Genomic DNA, 15,954 nt, shown 5'->3' with positions numbered 1-15,954 from the left:
GGCCTTGTTGGAGGAAGTGTGTCACTGTGGAGGCAAGCTTTGAGGTCTCACATGCTCAAGCTAGGCCCAGTGACACAGTCTCCTTCTGCTACTTGCGGATCAAGATATAGAACACTCAGCTCCCTCTCCAGCACCATGTCTGACTGTATGCCGCCATGCTTCCTGTTATGATGATAATGGCCTAAACTTATGAAACTGTAGGCAAGCCCCAATTAAATGTTTTCCTTCTTTTATGAGAGTTGCTGTGGTCAACTCTAGACAGATAGCTAGGGAGCCTGCATGGGACCAACCTAGGCCCTCTGCATGTGGGTGACAGTTATGTAGCTTGGTCTGTTTGTGGGACCCCTAGCAGTGGGACCAGAATCTGTCCCTGGGCCATGATCTGGCTTTTTGGAACTTATTCCCTATGGTGGGATGCCTTGTTCAGCCTTGATGCAGTGGGGAGGGGCTTGGTCCTGCCTCAACTTGATATGCCATGCTTTGTTGACTCCCATGAGAGGCTTTACCCTTTCAGAAGACTGGATGATGCGGGGCGGGGGGGGGGGGGGGGAGGGTAGAAAGGAGGTGGAGGGAGGGTTAGGAGGAGAGGAGGGAGGAAGGGGAAACTGTGGTTGGAATGTAAAATAAACAAACAATTTAATAATGATAATAAAGAGTTGTCATGGTCATGGTGTCTCTTCACAGCAACAGAAATTCTAAGTAATACAGGCTGCTATAACCAAATACCTAAACAAGATAGCTCAAAACCAAGCTAGCAACAGTCTCTTACAGTTTCGGAACCTGAATGTCCAAGGTCAAGGCATCAGTAGAATTGGCACCTAGTGAGGCCCATGCTTCTGTTTCATACACGGTGCTTTCAAGATGTGTTCTCCCTTAGTGGAAGAAACTATCTTGGTCTGTTGCTGGAGGGCTTCTCTCCAGGTTCCACCAAGCCCAGCAGTCCCACAAGCCACGTATAAAATAATCACTCAGACGTTTATATTACTTATAAACTGTATGGCCATGGCAGGCTTCTTGCTAACTGTTTTTATATCTTAAATTAATCCATTTCTATAAATCTATACCTTGCCACGTGGCTGGTGGCTTACCGGTGTCTTTACATGTTGCTTGTCCTGGCGGTGGCTGCAGTGTCTCTCCCCCCTCCTTCCTGTTTCCCCAATTCTCCTTTCTCCTTGTCACACCTATACTTCCTGTCTGGTCACTGGCCATCAGTGTTTTATTTATATAGAGCGATATCCACAGCATTGGTCCACTTCTACAATGTCACTTATTCCAACGAAAAATCTGTCTTTAGGCCACCAAGATGGCTCAGCTGGTAAAGGTGTTTGTCACCAAGACTGACAACCCTAGTTCGGTTCCTGGAACCCACATGATGGAAGGCGAGAATCTGACCTCCAAACATCTATCACAGTGTATACACATGCATATGTACACCCACAACATTTTTATAAATTTTTATTTTTCAAGACAGGGTTCTCTATGTAGCCCTGGCTGTCTCAGAACTCACTCTGTAGACCAGGCTGGCTTCGAACTCAGAGCTCTGCCTGCCTGTGCCTCCTGAGCAAAAATATTTTTTTTAAATGTACAATCTTAGCTTTCTCAAACTGCTATAATGAAATAACAGCAGCTTAAATAACAAATATTTTCTGACTAATCCTGTTTATGAGGATTCCACTCCCAGAACTTATGAGTCCCCTCCTTCTGATACTATCAGCTTGAGAGCTAGGACTACGACTTAGGCATTGGTGGGAGAAATAGACACTCAGTATACAGCAAACTCTCCTGTCTCCTTTTATGACATTGACAGCTTTGTAAGAAGAGGAAGGGCAACCTAAGCCAGCTCACTTAACATGCAATGCCTTCTGCTTCGCTATGATGTCACCGGAAGGCCTGGATGCTGGTACTATGCTGTTGGACTTTCCCCCTCAAGAAGTGTGACTAACATAAATGGATTTTTTCTTTTCTTTTTTTTAATTATTTCTTTTCTTTTTGAGATTATATATATTCCCCTAAACACAACTTGCTCAATCTGTTTGGTATTGCTTGTATGTATGTTTTCAGGGCTGACCATTTGGTATTGGACAACCAATTGGTGTCCTCTTTCTTGGGAAAGATTCTTTGGTTTCAGGCACTTTATTACTGTTAACAGAAAATGAAACAAGGCAAATTATCTTTCTTCTAGTTTCAAATAGCAGCTATCTCATTTCTGCCTGGGGTCTCCTCGAAGGCCCACGTTTCTGGCACGCACCTAGAAACATGCCTCATTTCTCCTCCTTACCTGTTTTCAAGACTGCTTCTGCTATTTTGATAACTGTTAGAATAGCTCCCCATTTATTGGTACCAAACTGTGTCTTAGTTCGCTCATGCTGCCAAAAAGGAATATGGTAAGACGACAGCTCCAGCAATGGTGATTGTTTCCTCACAGGTGCAGAGTCTAGGGGTTTGGTGCGGGCTGCCCACTTCTTCCTGTGTCCTCATGGCCTTTCCTTGACTTATGGTTGTGGAGAGAGACAAAGAGACAGAGAATGAGATCTCTGACGTCTTTCCCCATAAGGATGTATGAACACACTCTCTTAAGACCTCATGTAATTAATCTTTGTATATGTGAAAGTGTGAAGTTGTGTGTCATGTGTGTGCATATATACTGATGGAGGCCGGAGGGTCAATGTCTGTCTGTTTATCTATCTATCTATCTATCTATCTATCTATCTATCTATCTATCTATCTATCACTATCCATCTGTCATCTATCTATCTACCATTTGTTTATCCATCCCTTCTTTTTTGAGGAACAATCTCTCAATGAACCAGGAGCTTGTTGGCTGGTTATACTGGCTGCCGAACAAGCTCTGGGGATTCAACTCTCCCCAACCGACACCAGCGCTGGGGTTATAGGCAAAAACTGCCTTACTTGACTTGGATGCAAGTACGAGGCATTCAAATTCAGATCTCCATGCTTAGGTGGAAACCACTTACCTACTGAACCTTCTTCCCAGTCCCAACCACATGTAATCTTAACCACCTTCTTGGAGGTTCTTTCTCCAACTACAGTCATGTGGACAGTGGGGATTTCTGATTGTAGCTTAGAATTTTCTCAGTTTTATAAAGCACCAAAATATATGTGGCTTGTCAGATATTTGTAATAAATATAATAATAAATTTTTAAATGGAAGAGGCTTTAAAGAAGAAGAAGAAGAGGAAAGAAAGAATCCAAATCCATTGGGAGTTCTTCTCTCAGCTTCCATCTTCAGGTCTGAAAGTAGCTTTCCCCGACAAGCCAATATTCCTGGCAACTTTCTCTCCCCGAATCCTCAGAACAATGGGGCCAGGGTGTAGGGCCTTGGAAGGACGTGTTGGGTGTACCTCTCCACATTCGTTTGTTCATTGTCCCACAGCCGCCATTCACAGCCTTTGAGAGAAGGTTGGCGCTTATCACAAGAGTCGAGTTTCAGCCGCTAGAAAGCTTTGTGACTCTCAGTCACTTTCCCTGCCTCCGGGTCTTTCGAACTGTTCCTTGAGACGCCCTCAAGCCAACAAGGTGACACAATTTGCATTTGCCTCAATGCTTCCACAGAGACTCTCCAAGATTATTTTACACTTGGACATATTATACTACTTTTTTCCACAGGATTGCCAATTAGAAATGGGAGCCGAAATGTATCCTATACCCTACAGTTGTACACACAAAGTACCAACGTCTGAAGAGAAACAATGTCATCCTATCTACGGAATCTAGCTGCCTAGTGAAATATTCAGCAAATATTTATTACATGGAAGTATCTGATTTAAATGTCAGTGTTCTCAAAATTACTCCGTTGGTCTCCAAACTCCCTTTTCAAGCTCCCCAAGATTGTCTTTCTTCCCCTTCTCACCTAAATCCTTAAACAACACTGCATTGTCTTAGCTTATCATCGGTAAAGAAGCAAGCTCCACCTGAATGACCCAAGCTCCTGGCTAGTTGATGCTGAATCGTAAGCTGTTAGGGACTGAAAACATACAAACACAAAATTACGTATTTCTTTTTCAGGCAGGTTTTGATTTCATCAGCTTCGAGAATGGAACCTCCAAATTAAGAACAATCATGTGAAAGGTTGAGAGGCATGACTTAGTTTTCTGCTCAAAAAATGATATGTGCTTCTTATATCTGAGCCACAAATCTCCGAGGTGTCGGGTGACAGCGGCTATGTGTACACTGTGGTTAACACTGGTCTCCTTTATGATCTAAGCTTCATGAGACAGGGAGCTGTGTTTATTTTGTCCATTTCTCCATTTCTAGTGCCTGGTGAATGCCATCGTCTTTTTATTGCTGAATTATAAAGCAATAAAATATAACCACAAAACCTGCTCGATTTTACCTAACCGGTGCATAATAAAAAACAGGAACTTTGTGAACAGGAATACCCCAAACTGTATTAATTTCTTCCCTAGAGTTGAGGTGCGTGTTCAGAATACGGCTTTCTAATTGATGTTTGAAAACTCTTTTTCAAACAGTAGTGAATTTCGTCATGCCATGTTTACATACCTGAGACCCGGAATGGACTCTTTCCGGAGTTAAAGATTCACTTACGTAACATGTTTCTGGATGATAGCCAGAGGCTGGCTTGGCTGACAGTAATCTCTAGTACTTCCCCCTGTGATATCTCTCAGACAGATCTTGAAGGGCCTAATCCTAATGGATAGAAGAGAAGGGTAGAGCCACACTTCGATACCACCTGCAGAAAGAATGGAAGAGACTCCACAGACAGAGACCATCGATCGCTTCCTCCTTTGCCGTTCTGAGTTACTGAGGTGGAATAGAACTACCCTGGTTTCTTTCTCCTTGTTTGCATTTGCCTGTCCTTGTGTGGTCCGAGGCTAAAAACTGATTTTTTTTTCTTTCTTCAATGCTGGTTTATCTGATTGCTCCTGACTTTTTCACACCAAAGTAGCCTTTTATTTGTTTATTTTTTTTTTTACCAGGTTTTGGTCTGTTTTTTTATGTCTTATTTTTATATATTTATGTTTTTTAATGTTTAGAGTTACTTGTTTTTTTTTTTGTTTGTTTGTTTTTTTGTTTTTTTTTGTTTTGTTTTTTCGAGACAGGGTTTCTCTGTGTAGCTTTGCGCCTTTCCTGGAGCTCACTTGGTAGCCCAGGCTGGCCTCGAACTCACAGAGATCCGCCTGGCTCTGCCTCCCAAGTGCTGGGATTAAAGGCGTGCGCCACCAACGCCCGGCCTAGAGTTACTTGTTTAAGTGTGTGTGTGTGTGTGTGTGTGTGTGTGTGTGTGTGTGTAACTAGTAATTTTCCATTTCCATCTCATTTGAAAAACCACACAGTTTTTACTCAAAAATCGACAAAGTTTTGTCAGAAGACGTTGCTAGACCAGCAAAGATCAAAGGAACTCACTGCTCACCCCATGGATGCTTGTCTTGGCAGTGTATATGTATTTCATTAAAATATTGATGTTATTTCCTGAGGACTCACGGGAGTTGGTGTTTAAGGTTTGGAATCACAGTAGCCAGCACAGTGGGACCAATAAGGGAACTTCTCATTCAAGACCAATTAAATTAAGTATTCTGGGCCTTGTAAGTGACATTAATGTGTGGCTAAGAGTAAGAACATTCTCTATACAGGTCTTTATCTCAATTTCTGACTCCCAAGTTTTTCCTACACTAGAACAAATTAGGGAATCTGGCAGCCACAAAAAGTAACATTTTTCAAATGTAAAATATAAAAAATAAGGAGGAAAAAGGAAAGAAAAAAATTTGAAAGATAGAGCCTACCTCAGAGGCTGATCAGTAACTGTGTAAAAGGCACTTGGATCTGGAGTCCAGAAATGCTGAAAGGAAAAGCCAAAGTGTGCTGCGATCTCCCTGGAAATACTTGGCTTTCCGGAAAGCCTCTCTGTAGCAGACAGGTGTGTCTAGCTCATAGGTGACAGTGGAGTGAACTCCATTTTAAGATGTCTTGGGATTAAATCCCTATAACCAGCTAAACACTCAGTGCGTCATTTATTTCTCCACAACATTCTTCAAGCCAAACGAGGCTGCATTCACAAGCTTCTCTCTCCTTCCTGCTCACTCCAGTCTTAACCTTTCGGTGGCCACGAGAGTCATAGTGCTGCCAAGGAGCATGCAACTAGTGTCCCTACAGGCGGTTTCCTCTTTGCCACATCCCCAGGTCCCAGCCCTGGCCCCTGTCTGGTAAATCTTCAAGTCTTCCCAGGAGGAACGTACCAGTAAGCATGGTTCCTGCCGTCAAGTGCCTGCCTTGAGTTCCTGTCTGGACACCCCGCAGTGATGAAATAAATCTTTCTTCCCTCAAGTTGCTTGTGGTTAGTGTTTTATCATAGCAACCTAAAGCAAATGATAGTGAAAAAATAATTTCCAAGAATGGATGTAGCTGTTACAAATTCTCAGGGTTACCCTGAGGACTCTATAGACTGCTGCTGCTGCTGAATGAGTGCCTGTGTTGGATGAGATTGCAAAAACAAAATGCACACCAGAATGATGCTGGGCATTTTATGAAATTTGGAAATTCTCTAATTTGATGCAACCACAACTGTCTTGTAGAACTAGAAGGAGGAGACTTGATAAATCTCATGTATGACTCTGTAGTACTTAACCAGTTTTAAAAACCAAAAGCCCATGGTTTTCTTCATTTATCCTGTCTTCATAGCCTGGAGCCACAAACTATCTGAATCAGCCCTGTGGCTAACTTATGGAACATAGAAGTCATTCCATAACTAAGAGACTGTGAGCAAAGAAAATCTTCAAATTGTTTTTAGTATTTTGATAAATTCAATAAAGTCAGCCTCGGTGCCTATGGCATCTCCATAAACATCTCCAGTTGTGACTGGTTGGTCCTTTTTTCTGCTTTTGCAGAATTAATGAATAACTTAAAGATGAAAACATAATTTTTCATGACATTACAGTAAGCCATAACACCACAGGAATTTGTAAGAGGTAACAAGATGGAACTCTTGATGCTTAAGAGAATGGAGAACATGGCCTCATAATATTTCCCAATGTTCTTCTGTGTTTAACTGTTTTCACAAATTTTATACTATGTCAAAAACATGTATTTCTAAAAGTCAGTGAAATATGCTCAGTAACTCACTTTTCAAAGTATCTGCTTTGCTATACATTTCGAGCTGGCCCTAAGCTGGATCCTCTTGCCTCCATGTCCCAAGTGCTGGATCTCAGATGTGTGCTACCACACCCAGTTTAGTTTCATACGTTTTCATTACCTAACAAAAGCTGGTGCTTCAGTAAGGGCCATATTCTCACTTCTACTACTTTGCTTTTAGGAGTTGTTATAGACTTGGGTTCAGTGAGATCACTCAGTCGGTAAAGCCCCTTGTTGCCAGTCCTGACAACCTGAGTTCGATCCCCTGGGCCAGTGGTTCTCAACCTTCCTAATGCTGCAACCATTTAATACAGTTCTTCATGTTGTGGTGACCGCCCCCCAACCATAAAATTATTTCATTGCTACTTCATAACAGTAATGTTGCTATTGTTATGAATTATAATGTAAATATCTAATGTTTCTGATAGTCTTGGGCGATAAAATAAATATAAGGGTTATTCAAGCCTTCTCAAAGGGGATCACAATTCGCAGGTTGAGAACCATTTACATGGTTGGAGACAGTCTGTCCAGGTGGGTCGCCTCCAAATTGTAAGCTGTATTTAGTTGCCCAAGGCTTTTGATTTTGGACCACTTAAATAGTGTCCCTCAAGTAAGACCTTGTAGAATACCAGCCCTGGAATATACTGGGCTATTGATCTAGATATGATTATTTTGAGTTATCTAAACCCAGGTTCAGAATCCCCTTGTCAGCCCCAGCTGCCCATTAGGACAGCTGCTATCTGGGCTGCACTGTGCCTCTTTCTTAACACTTCATTTTTGTTCCTCCTTATTCTAAGGGCTGCCACAAATACACACACGTTGTCTAATGAGACCACACCAATCCTTCCATCAACAATCTGAAGATGAACTGCCATGGAACCTTAAAAGCAAAGAAAGGGGGGGGGCAGAGGGGACAAACCTCAATGGATGTTCTCTTCTATTAGATACAGCGATGTGGGTTGTCTAATCCCACATCTGGGAGAGTGTGCGAAGGAATCCTCCTCGTTCCCACCATTCTACCTGCTTGATTTTCTTGGACTGTTCAGCACTGGCTATCGTGACAATGACGCTTTCCCCGTCTAAGCCTAGTTCTGTGTACACCTTGTCCCTAGGCTTATGATGGAATAAATTAAAGGCAAGCTTGGCTATTTTGACAATGAGGCTTCCCCCACCCAGGCCTAACCCCAACAGACTCCTATTCACTCTTCAGATCACAGCTAGCAATTCAAGGAAAAGTTTCCACAAACCAATCTCAGATCATTCTTCCTTCTTCTATCACACCTCCACCATGGCACCCTACCGGATTTTATCTTATGTAACGCATTTCTTCTTCCTTCTGATTTGGACATGTGTTGAAGAGCAGAACTTATGTAGACTGGGGGAGGGGAGTAACAACGCATATTTTGCTTTTGTTGTGCCTGTGCTTTGAAGGTGTGGTTACGTGAGAAGTTGTGGTTTTGATGCATTGATGGAATAGCTTAAACAAGTTGCATTCTGAGCAGGCCATGAAGTTTTAGAAAGGAAGTAGACAATTCTAAAGGGGCAATGCAGTGCGGTGAGCATATTTTATGACCTTGGGGTGCTGGAGAGTCCAGAGAGAGCGAAAACTGTAATTCCCTCGCATCTGTGCTGCCTGGAACGAAAGGAACAGAACTCTGATGCTGAGTCTTCTCACTGGCTGAGGGACACGGAGTAATCATCCTAATTCTCTGAGCATCGTTTATCCTTTCAGAACCATTTCTGATCCTAAAGCTAGAGTTATTTCCTTTCAAAAACGTAGTTAATAATTCCTCCTAAGTATGAAAAAAACTGAACAGAAAGCAGGTAAAATAAGGGGAATTCTTACACAAAGTTTAAATCCCTTTATCACAGTGAAAAATGCAAAGACTTCACTTGGGAGGCAAAGATATGTGTTGACAATTGGTGCCATTGCATTTGAAATTCATAAGAAAACACAAGAACTATCTTTGCAGGCCTGTTTAGCCATGACTCCAAAGGGCTGAGTGTGCATACTTCAGGAAGCCCGTGATTTTTATCAGCCATATGATCCTAGCTGACAATGGCCTATTTAGGCAACTCGGTGTATCGAAGTCATGTGGGCAGTAGTCTGAGTTCTCTTCTCCCAGAGACTAACTGACCTCTTCCTGCTTTCATTTCATGCAGTCTCTCTGTTAGCATCAAGCCAGAATTCTGGAAAAAAAATATATATAAAACAAAAGGTCTAGGACATGGCTTGCCTAGATTGCTGACTGTCATTCTCGGGCTAGATTTTATGAACTCCTCCATGGAAGATCGTGGTTGGTTTGGTTTTCATGTATTTGGTGATAGAGGAACACTGAACCAGACTATTATGGTGAGGCTCACAAATATTTAAGTGTCCTAAATGACCACAGAGAGGGCTTTGTGACAGGCTAAAAAGCGAGACTAAGGGAAATGCATTCAGAATAAGTTGCCGTCTTTAAAATTTGACTGTATCAGCTGGGCGGTGGTGGCGCTCGCCTTTAATCCCAGCACTCGGGAGGCAGAGCCAGGTGGATCTCTGTGAGTTCGAGGCCAGCCTGGACTACCAAGTGAGCTCCAGGAAAGGCGCAAAGCTACACAGAGAAACCCTGTCTCAAAAAAGCAAAATAAATGCCGGGCGGTGGTGGCGCACGCCTTTAATCCCAGCACTTGGGAGGCAGAGCCAGGCGGATCTCTGTGAGTTCGAGGCCAGCCTGGACTACCAAGTGAGTCCCAGGAAAGGCGCAAAGCTACACAGAGAAACCCTGTCTCGGAAGAAAAAAAAAAAAAAAAAAAGCAAAATAAATAAATAAATAAATAAAATTGGACTGTATCATAATGAAAACGCTAGAAGTAGTCAGTAGACCATGCAGTCATGAGAAAGACGCTCTACATAGACACCTGTATGATGCAGCATATGGCGACCAAAGCATCAAAAGGATGAGTAATCAAGCCTCACACTTCTGCTGAGATGCATTAATTTCTGTCCTTGGTTACTCCTGTAGTGCTCAGTGTGTTTTTCCGCATTTGCTCAGCTGCTGTTCTAGCATGGTTTCTCCTCCTCTGTAGCCTCATAGATGTACTGATCTTTCTCCTCAGCCTAAACAATTCCTCCCAGTGTCCTCCGTTAGACCGGGCACAGTGGTTGTCTCAGTTAGGGTTTCTGTTGCCGCGAAGAGACATCATGACTTATAAGCGCTTATAGAGGAAAAACATTTAACTGGGGTGGCTGACATTTTCAAAGGTTTAATCCATTGTCATCATGGTGTGACATGGCAGTATACGGGCAGACATGGTGCTGGAGAAGGAGCTGAAAGTCCTGCATCTTGACCTTCAGGCAACAGGAAGTGGTCTGAACTAAGTGTAGCTTGAGCATAGGAAACCTCAAAGCCCACCCCCACAGTGACACACTGCCTCCAACAAGGCCACACCCACTCCAACAAGGCCACGCCTCCTAATGGTGCCACTCCCTATGAGCTCATGGAGGCTAATTACATTCAAACTACCACAGTGGTCATGAAATCCTTTAGTCTGCTCTTACTGTGGAAAAATTTTCTTTCTCCTTCAATTGCGACAGTTTTTCTGAGTACCTTAGTCTAGGTGGGCAGTTATTATCTTTTAGGACACAAAATACATCACCACAAGCCCTCCTGACTTTTAATTTTTTTTTTTTTTCTGTCTAGAAATCTCTTATTTTGATGAACCCACCTTTGTGTACAGCTTAATGTTTCTGGAAGCTTCTAACTTAATTTATGTGTTCTATGTATTTAGTGTTTTAACTATAATATAATGAATGTGGAAGATAATTTTAATTTTGTTTGTTTGATGTTATAAATGCTTCATATACCTACATGGGCATCTCTTTTTCAAGATTTGAGAAGTTTTCTGCTATAATTTTATTGAAAGTGTTTTCTGTTCCTTTAGCAAGAAATTTTATTTTGCTTCTTTGCTATTTCCATGGTTCATATATTTTGTCTTTTCATCTGTGTTCCATAGATCTCACAATTCCATTCTTTCTTAAATTTCATCTTTGTTATTCTGATGGGTTATATTTTATATAGGACTTTTTCCCCCTCTTGTGGATTTCAATGCTCTTTATTTGTTCTGTATATTTAGTGTTTTAACTATCTGTCATGGGGAGAATTTTTTCTGGTCTTGTCTATTTGGTGTTCTATGTGTTTCTTATATCTATCTGTATGGCTGTGTCTTTCATTAGTTTGGGGGAAGTTAAGTTCTGTGATCTTGTTGAAGATCTGGTCTATGCCATTGCCTTGGGGTTCATTTCCCTCATCCATCCTTCTGTTTTGGAGATTTGGCCTTTTCATGGTATCACTCATTTCCTGCATGTTCCTTTCCTGTGTCCTTTTAAAATTTTCATATTCTTTGCTTGTTTGGCCTATTTCCTCTGCTTTGTCCTGGAGTCTCCTGCTCTCTCTTCTATTTCATCCTTTCTCCTTGGAAGGCTTTTATTTCAGTTTTCTAGTTGGGTTACTGAATTTTTCAACTCCATCTTCCTTTCAGTTTGAGTTCTTTTCAGTGTGTCTGTCTCTTCATTGGATTTGCTTTTCTAGGTCTGTGTTGTTTTGTCCTATCATTCAGCCTTGTGTTTGTGTTTCCTTGGGCATCAGTTATGTGTTTATTGTCTTTGAGTTCATTCTCTCTTTAAATTCACTGAGATGTCTGTTTGTGTCCTCTTAAAACTCGTTGACTTCTAGCCTGGCAGGCAGTGGTGGCACATATCTTTAATTCCAGCACTTGGGAATCAGAGCCAGGTGGATCTCTGTGAATTCGAAGCCAGTCTGGTCTACAGAGTGAGTTCCAGGACAGGCCCCAAAGTGGCAGAGAAACCCTGTCTCAAAAAAACCAAAAGAAAAAAAAAGTCCTTGACTTCTTTGATGATGTTTAAGGTTACCCTTTTAAATGTTGTACTCCATGGTTCATTTAGATGATTCTCTTTAGAGAACATTTCTATAGGAATGGTGGCTTGGGGGAAGTATACTGCTTGACCTTTCATACTATCATTATGATGAGACATGGGCAAGCAGACTCTTACGTTGATTGTGTGACTGGTATGAACAGAGAAGGCTGGGCTGGTGCCAGGAGGTTGGGAAGGGCACAGACAGTGCTCACCAGTTGGGGCTTGGGCTCTGTTTGTGGCACCTAGTGTAGGTCTGGGAATTAGAAAGTGTGCAGGCAGGGCAGGATCAGGCAGACCCACTAGGCTGGGTCAGAGGTTATGTGCACCCTACTGGGCCTGGAGTGTGAATCTGACATAAGCAGGTGTGGGGTGACTGGAGTCAGAAGGGGTTGTGCCAGGGAGCACAAGAAGGTTACTCATGTCTCTGTGCCAATGGGCTGGCTATAGGGTCCCTACAGGAAGGGGTCTGTGGTCTAGTGAGTTGCAAAGGGAGGAAGAGTCTGGGTGAAGGTCATGATTCCTGCCAGGCCCCTTAGGCAGGTTGGAGTTGAGACACTGGTTGAATTTAAAACAAAAAGGACAAGAAAACCAACCAATCAAACAAACAAAAATCATCCTTTTTTTTTTTTTTTTTTTTTTTTTTTTTTTTTTTTTTTTTTTTTAGTGGCAGTGTATGCAGTGTTCAACAGGGACTAGGATGTAGTAGGGTTAAGATGTCATTTTCCCCTGCAAAGCTGCTGTTTGGGGGCACCAGACTTTATCCTCAATATTCCTCTGAGAGTAGAATACTGTCATCAAAAACAATCATTATCAAAGGGTATTAGTACTCATGTGAAAAAATAATCAGCACGTAAGCATCAACCACATTAAGAAATAGAGGAGCACTGTGTGTGTTTACTGATGTATTAGTTACTACAACTGAGTGGAAAGGAAACGAATATAGAAAGCAAGTAATTAATAATGAGCTAGAGAAAAAACAGGGGAAGAGATGTGTGAACTGCTGTGGAATAATCCTTCCTTTGGTACACTGTGTAAATCATGCTGTGATTGGTTTAATCTTTAGAAGCTGACTGGCCAATAGCTCAACAAGATAAGATTAGGCAGGAAAACCAGACAAGGACACTGGGAAGAAAGGTAGAGTCAGAGGAGTTGTCAGCAAGACACAGAGAGGAAACAAGAGGTACAAGATGAAAGAGAGGTAATGCCAAGTGGCAAAATGTAGATGAACATAAATGGGTTAACTGAAGTTGTAAGAGCTAGTTAGTAATAAGCCTGAGCTATAGGCTGAACATTTATAATTAATATTAAGCCTCCAGGTTAGTTATCTGGGAACTGATGGTTATTTGGGAACAGTCTACAGTGAACATATGAGGGGGTGATGGGGACAGAGGCAGGAGATGAGGCAGTTTGGGCTCAAAGTCTAAATAAAAGACTAAGGAAAAGAAATACAATCAGGTAACTTCAATCAGCCACAGCTCTCAGAGCACCTAGACACAAGAGCCCTGGGAAAGCTTGTACATAGGAAGATGGAAAGAGAAAGAGGAGAGGGGCAGGGAGAGGACAAGAACAGAGCAGGACAAAGTGGGTTTTGTTTGTTTATTTGTTTGTTGTTTTTAATTGGTAGTGAGTATTAAACAAAACTAAACAAGACTAGAGGGGCCACAGTTATTTCCTGGTCTTGCAGATGCCTGTCACACCCAGAGAGCTCCTGTGTGAGGCTGGGTTTCAGATGTTGCTCACAACTCGGAAAAGTCCTTCAAAGGCTGATTGTCTATACCTGCCTCTCCCTCAAGGAGCTCTTTGAAAAACTGGGCCATAGATGCTGGTCCCATCTTCACAGGTCAGGTTTTGAATGGTGAACCTGTTCCTGTGCAATCCTGCCTTGAGGTTCTGTATACCACTTGAATCCCGAGTCTGTTTTCCTGGAGACTCTGGCTCCAATCAGGGTTCCATCTTGCTGAATGCAATATGGTTCTGATTATGAACATCTTCCCTTTCAACTGCAGGTGTTAATCTGCCCAGGTTTCAGAGTATATATAGTCCCATGATACATGCAGTGAGGCTTCCCTAACATGTAGTTCACAGAGGGCCTGTGGCTGTCAAGCCTCTGACTCAGCAGGGATCTTTTTTCAAATGGTAGCCGTTCCCCTCAAGTGGAGCAAGGGCAGCAACTCCTCTTGTTGGTGCTGGTACTCCGACGCCTTTTCTGCTCTTTACAGCGTCTGTTACTGAAAGTGCAAGTCCAGCCTTTTCTGAGCCTCTGTCTAAAGCTGTGGCTTCTGCCATCTGCTGTGGTGGGTTCCTGTCACTGAGAGTAGAAAGCTCCCCAAATGGTGCCAGTCCCTCTGGGATGGACTCAAGACTTTCTCTCCTTTGTGAAGTCCCCCATTTTATGTTGTTGTTAAAGCTGGGGATATTTCAGCATCGCCAGCCCCTTCTGATACCTGTTTCTGCCTTTCCTGTTTATCCTCTGGAGATTGTAGCAGACCTTTCCTTCCTCCACCGGCCATTTTCTGAAGATCTCTACCCACCTACGCCTGCTCCTACTTTACCTTTAGAATTATGGTGTGAAAAATCTGGAATAAATGAGAGATGGTTCTTAACACAGATTAGAACTCTGTCCTTTTCATTTGACATGTGACCATGTGGACAATTTATAATCCTGTATAATCTTGCAGCTTTCTGCTGGGTCTCTTCTATCTATGCCAGGCTGTGGGGGTTGGGAGAGGTTAGGATGGGGACCCTTATCTGATCCAGAAGCCTGTAATGGGCTTTTTCCCCCTTCCTTCATATGTCCTTCATTTTGCCCACACCTCTCTGCTCTGCACACGCCTGTCTTATCCTTCTACCAATCCTCTTTCTCTTTCATTTTAACCATTCCCAGGCTCCAGGCAGACATCTCTCCACTGTGAGGGGTCCTTTTAGCTTTCGTTCTTTTTGAAACCCTCCCTGGTCTGTGTGATGATGACTCTTCTATTTTTACACTGCCCCTGACATTAAGATATTCAGAGTAGATGTTCAATTCATGATCATCTAAGTATTGGTCCAATTTCTGTACCACACATCTTTCTCTTGCCCAGCGTGTAGCCACGTTCCCTGTATTGTTATGTATTCACACAGAAATTTCCATTTTAGGTTCAATCAGCTGCCCGCAGCAGCTGCTGAGGCTCGGTTCTCTCATAGCTCTCCTTGTCTCCCTTTTGCTTCTGGAAACATGGCCTCTGCTGTGGCTGTCTCTGCTGGTGTCATCAAGGAGTTTAAGGACACGAAACTGCACAAGTCCTCAATGCCAGGAAAAGTGAAAAAATACAAGAAGGTAGTGCTCTTCTGCCTGAGTGAGGACAAGAAGAACATCATCTTGGAGGAGGTCAAGGACCTCCTGGTAGGAGATGTGAGGCAGGCTGTGGACCACCCTTACACCACTTTTGTCAAGATGCTGCCAGCCACTATGCGCTCTACGATGCAACCAACCAGACCAAGGAGAGCAAGAAGGAGGACCTGGTGCTCATCATCAGGACCCCTGAGTGTGCATCCCTTAAGAGCAAAGTGAACTATGTCAGCTCCAAGAAGAAGCTGCCAGGAATTAGGCATGATTCACAAGCAAACTGCTATGAGGAGGTCAAGGACTGCAGCACCCTGGCAGAAAAACTAGGTGCCCTCCATTTCCTGGAGGGCAAATCTTTATGAGCTGCCTCCAGCCCCTGCCTGGAACATCTAACAGCCCCAGACATGCTCTCTGGTGTTGCTGGCTGCCCCTTTCCTGCCAGACCAGAGGGACTGGGGAGATCCCAGCATGGGGAGAGTAATCCTTCACCCCTGTTGCCAAATGCCCCCCCAACCCCCTGGGCCATCCTCCTGCCTTCATCCCTAGTGGATCTGGCCTTCCCAAATGGCTTCTGATTCCTCTTGGGTTGAAGCAGACCAAGTTG

General features: G+C 43.1%; 1 pseudogene; it reads left to right on the top strand.

The window, feature by feature from the left end:
• Window positions 1-15,239: 15,239 nt before the first annotated feature.
• Window positions 15,240-15,712, top strand: LOC114692564 (annotated as a pseudogene).
• The last annotated feature ends 242 nt before the right edge of the window (window positions 15,713-15,954 follow it).

The sequence above is a fragment of the Peromyscus leucopus genome, chromosome 8a (genome assembly GCF_004664715.2).
Source record: "Peromyscus leucopus breed LL Stock chromosome 8a, UCI_PerLeu_2.1, whole genome shotgun sequence".
NCBI classification, from domain to species: Eukaryota; Metazoa; Chordata; class Mammalia; order Rodentia; family Cricetidae; genus Peromyscus; species Peromyscus leucopus.
The sequence above is the reverse complement of the archived record's forward strand: the minus strand, read 5'-3'. Positions and strand labels throughout refer to the sequence as shown.